The sequence below is a fragment of the Mercenaria mercenaria genome, chromosome 7 (genome assembly GCF_021730395.1).
Source record: "Mercenaria mercenaria strain notata chromosome 7, MADL_Memer_1, whole genome shotgun sequence".
NCBI lineage: Eukaryota > Metazoa > Mollusca > Bivalvia > Venerida > Veneridae > Mercenaria > Mercenaria mercenaria.
In genome coordinates this window covers 4,752,272-4,758,271 of record NC_069367.1, presented here as the reverse complement: position 1 = coordinate 4,758,271, position 6,000 = coordinate 4,752,272, and positions in this window count along the sequence as shown.

Sequence of the window (6,000 nt, the reverse complement as noted above, 5' to 3'; positions counted from 1 at the left end):
GGTATATTGAAGTTTTATGTGTAAACATATCGCTGGCTGCTTTTGTTGTTGTTGTTGTTGTAGTTTTTTCCGTAAGGTGCAGTACAGCTCTGGAGCTCTGTATATCATTTATACAGAGCACCGTTCTCTGCTTCTCTATTCGTTAATGTTTAACCTAGATTAATAAATAAATGAAAAATGCCGCATTCCAAGAAAGCAGCCGACTCAAGTTGATACCCTATAAAAGGTTATGTATAGATGTATGTACAGGAAAGACAGTTTCTAGCAGCAGAAATCAAAAACCTTCATAAAAGGCGTTCATATTCAAATTATATCACAGTTTTAAACGAAATGGCTACATTTGACGTTTTTAATCGTTGTTAATAGACTGCATAAATCGTTGATAATACACTGCATAAAAAATAAGCCCGCCCGCTTAGCTCAGTAGGGAAAACGTTGGTCTACGGATCGCAGATCAATAATTGAGCCACACCATGGGAAAACCAACATAGTGCGTTTGCGACCAGCATGCATCCAGACCAGACTGCGCATGATCCATGCTGTCCGCTAACGGTGTCTCTAATTGCAAAAGACTTTGAAAGCGGACAACTTGGATCCTGACCAGACTGCGCGGATGCAAAATTTCCACTTCTAGAGGTTCTGTGATTCTGCCTAATAAATAACACTTAGAAACTGGATTCATATCCAAAACAGTGCTAATTATGTCTCCCACCATATTGATTTACTCCTGTCTGTGTCTCTGTCTGTCTGTCACAAATCATGTCCGCACTCTAAGTCGAACATTTCTTATCAATCCGCACTTGAACAAAGTTTGTTTGACATGAAACATGAAAACTTGATAAGTAACAATTGAGCTTAGTACGGAAGACTTTCATTCAAAACTATGATCGAAACAAGGTGTCCCATAACATGTGATTCAATTTCATAAGTCCATATTTATTTGTCTATAAAGAGTTCTATATATAACACTTACCCTGCTAAATTCCTAAAATTAACTTGTTCATCTTTCAATGTTGACATTACCATTGGTTGTTGAAAAGGGTGCTTACTAAAAGATATTGACTGAATGGCGAACAGTGATCAGACTGCACGGATATACAGGCTGACCATAAACTACACTGGTTGCAAAAGCAGAATCAATCGTGTATAGCATGATAAAGATTAAAATAGGTAGTCAAACATAATTATTCTGCATATGTTAAAGTTTTTTTCGATATATACATGTATACATTAACCTTTTCATATGGAGCACGTTCAGCAGCAATTAAAAATGGGATTACAGTATAAACTCTAAAATGACGCCCTTTTTCACAAATTGGCATGTCCAGTTACCTTAATTGACTTCCAAAGAATTCCATTTTATGAAAATATTTGAAAGAAAGGGTGTACATATATTTGTGACACGTTCAGAAAAGAGATTTGAAATGAAACAAGAAACATGCCCCATGAAAATGCTTGATAAAAAATAAATAAAGTTCATAACATGCAAAAAATGACCAGAAATAAAAGTAACAACAATATGTGCATGTCAACTTCATGTTGATGATGCATACCAAGTTTCTAAAGGACGAACTAAGTACACCATGTTCTAATGTAGTTTTAGTATTTCAAAGTCCGAATAAAAAGGCCAAAACTCGTGACAAATAGCCAGACATGATAATCTTGAAATTATGTGCATGTCCACTTGATGTTGATAATATATTAAATTTCATTTTTTAAGTGCACTTCAAATTGAACACATATACCAAGTTTAATTTTAACTAAATGGAAACTATAGAAGTTAAGTACAAATATTCTAATGTAGTGGTAATATTGCAAAGTCCAAAATAGGGCGATAACTCTAAAAATAATTTGACATGGAAGTCCCACTAATAGGCATATGTCCAAAATAAGCTGATGATGTATACAAGTTTCATTTCAGTTGGATCGAAACTGTAGGAAACTATAGCAGGAGTTGAGTTCAGTTGTAGCTGTAATAAAGTGCAAAAAGGACCATAACTTTAAAAATAAAAGTCACATAGGACAGTCCGATTAATATGCGCATGCCCACTTCATGTTCAAGACGTGTACCAAGGTTAGTTTCATTTAGAAACAAACTGTAGGAGTAAGTTCACAAGCAAAGACAACAGAGTCATTTTCAAAGCACAGACATCCCAGTATTCAGTTTAATGTAACTGACAACAGAGTCATTTTCAAAGCACTGACATCCCCGTATTCAGTTGAATGTAACTGACAGCAGAGCCATTTTCAAAGCACTGACATCCCAGTATTCAGTTAAATGTAACTGACAACAGAGTCATTTTCAAAGCACTGACATACCCGTATTCAGTTAAATGTAACTGGCATTAGAGCTATTTTCAAAGCACTGACACCACTGAAATCTGTTAAATGTAACTGACAACAGAGCCATTTTCAAAGCACTGACACCCTGTATTCAGTTTAATGTAACTGACAACAGTCATTTTCAAAGCACTGACATCCCAGTGTTCAGTTAAATGTAACTGGCATCGGATTCATTTTCAAAACACTGACATCCCAGCGTTCGGTTAAATGTAACTGGCATCAGAGTCATTTTCGAAGCACTGACACCCCAGCGTTCGGATAAATGTAACTGGCATCGGTGTTATTTTTAAAGCACTCATATCCCAGTGTTCGTTTAGATGTAACTGGCATCGGAGTCATTTTCAAAGCACTGACATCCCAGCGTTCGGTTAAATGTAACTGGCATCAGAGTCATTTTCAAAGCACTGACACCCCAGCGTTCGGTTAAATGTAACTGGCATCAGAGTCATTTTCAAAGCACTGACACCCCAGTGTTCGTTTAAATGTAACTGGCATCGGAGTCATTTTCAAAGCACTGACATCCCAGTATTCAGTTAAATGCAACTGTCATCGGCATCAGAGTAATTTTTAAAGCACTGACATCCCAGTAATCAGTTAAATGCAACTGTCATCGGCATCAGAGTCATTTTCAAAGCACTGACATCCAAGTGTTCAATTAAGGTACCGTATTAGGCCCATAATAGAGTATCTCCTTTTTGAAGAGTATTCAGTTTCTACCATAAACCTACTTTGACTGCAATTTTCAGGGGGCGTAGGTTCAAGCCCCACTGGAACCAACATTTTTTTTCTTTATTTTTCTTTTTTTCTAGTAAGTTTTTATTTCTTTCAAGACTTGTTATTGATTTATTGTACAAAAATAGAAAATATTAGTTTGATAAGCGATTTCTTGCTGTTCAAATTGAATTTACCTCTGAATTAGAAGGGGTAGAGTTAGACATCTTTAAAGATACTGAGTTACGTGCGGTAAAAGTTCTCTATTTTGCCTTCATTCTTTATTGTGGAAGAAATGTAGGTAAGTTTTACTTCTGCCCCACAGTTATTTTTGAATGAAGTGAGCAAAATTCAAAACAGACCCGCAGGATTAGACCTTATTTTTTCAATGTTGGAGATAGAATTCTGTCTCATTAAATCTGTTTACTTGAGGCACCCTAGAAAAAATGATACTGACACTTTTATTTTTTAGTTTTATAATTGTTTACCAATAGGTTGATGATTCTTTCATAAAAAATAATGGTATAATGAATTCTCTGCAAACGTTTTGGATAAAGGCCGCCACTTTGAAATTTGTCTCAACTTGAGCTTGAGGAAGTACCATAAATTACACAAAATTTATAAAAAACGGCACGGTAAAAGTTTTTAAAAATTTGCAACAAAGTGCGAAGCACAGTCAACTGTAAGAATATACCAAGCAAATGCCATTTTTTAAACATTACTATTAGGGGCCTAATACCTTAAATGTAACTGCCATCGGAGTCATTTTCAAAGCACTGACACCCAAATGTTCGGTTTAATGTAACTGGCATCGGAGTCATTTTCAAAGCGCTAACATCCCAGTATTCGGTTAAATGTTACTGGCATCAGAGTCATTTTCAAAGCACTGACATCCAAGTATTCAGTTAAAACTATCCAAATCAATGGTAGACAATTACAGCACAGTTTGTTGTCTAAATGGAAATCTTCGCTTTGTCTGTTGAATCAGGCAAGTATTTTTTACACTGTATTTGAAAACCAGTTAAGATGATGTCACGTTTTGAATTTCCGGTGAATAACAAAAAAACAAAACAAAGAATATTCAGTTCTTTCCAAAAACCGTTATGTTAAGATTCAACCAAATAGTTTCCTTTGTCTGCCAGAAAGGAACAATTCTTACATCTTAATATTGAGGTTTGGTACCTTTATAACAGACAATAAACTAAAAAAATAGAAATTCATATGTGACTTCGGTGAGCTCAACAAAGCAATTTCAAGCACAAATATTAATGTGGAATGTAATGTAAGTTACACACTACAATATCCGACCAAGATACTTACAAAAACAATGCATTTGCAGGATAGAGAGATAAAAATAATTTTGACAGCTCGTGAAAACTAATGACAAATTTTGACAGGTATATGATGACTCATGACCTAATTGATTTTTTTCTGTTATTTCTAACTTCCAGTTTGATTTTCTTAAAAATGGGTATTCTATATTGTAGCTTATAACTCGTGAATAAAAACAATATAAGAATATATTGTTACCTCACTGTCGTTTTGTCTATCCAAGTCTCGTACGAATTCCTATTGTTTCAGTCATTTGTCACTAATTAGAGCAACTCACAGTGTTGCAATCATACAAAACACATCTCTTATTTTCACATAGATATTGAGGATTTATCTAATGAGCACATGTATTAGAAACACAATTTTAATACCGATTGTGTATTGCAATAATGCTAAACTATCTCAGCCGTGACGTGTCCTTAAAAATATTCTAACATGACCAGATCTGTTTCCCTATAAATGAAGAAGGCCAAAACTAACAAAATCTCTTTTTGTATGTCACAATTATTTCGTCAAAGCATCAAATGTCGTTACCGGTATTATGCGCTGTAAAAGAAAACCACAGAAAACAGGCACATATTTGGTGTATGTAATCAAAAATGTACATAATAACTCTTGAAATTATTGTGTTAAAAATGTATTTCAAGCAGTGATTTTCTCTTGAATAAAATCATTGTTCAGATGTGTACATTATAGCAATCGGGCTGTGCCCTCGTGATATAATTCCTTCACATCTGAACACCAAAAAATGATTTTACTCAAAGACAAAACACTGTTTGGGATACATCATTTCATTTCATGAAATAAATCTACCAAAGCACAGTTTTATCAGAGCTACTGCAAATTTCTATCAATTACAAAGTAAAAATATCAACACTTTCATATTCAATACAAAATCATTTTCAAAATAATTATCTAAGGTGATTACAATCAAGTTTGGAAAATTCAAAAATCATTCATTCATGGAATTATTTATCCATATTTAGTTTCTTACGGGTATGAGATGCATTGCTTTCAAATTCAGCATCCAAGCTTACTCCAATCAGTAAAGTGACCCAAAGCAACAATTCATTCCTTATACTGTAAAATCAATAGATTTCATAAGCATTAAATGTTATGCTTTTGACAAAAATGGGTATTGTATTCCATGAAAAAACGAATTCGTGGATTTCAAATCTTCAGAAAAAAGATAAATATAAAATCTTCAGAAAAAGATAAATATAAAATCTTCAGAGAAAGATAAATATAAAATCTTCAGAAAAAAAGATAAATATAAAATCTTCAGAAAAAAGATTGATATAAAATCTTCAGAGAAAGATAAATATAAAATCTTCAGAAAAAGATAGATATAAAATCTTCAGAAAAAAAGATAAATATAAAATCTTCAGAAAAAAAGATAAATATAAAATCAAATATAAAATCTTCAGAAAAAAATAAATATAAAATCTTCAGGAAAAAGATAAATATAAAATCTTCAGAAAAATATAGATATAAAATCTTCAGAAAAAAGATAAATATAAAATCTTCAGAAAAAGATAAATATAAAATCAAATATAAAGTCTTCAGAAAAAGATAAATATAAAATCTTCAGAAAGAAGATAAATATAAAATCTG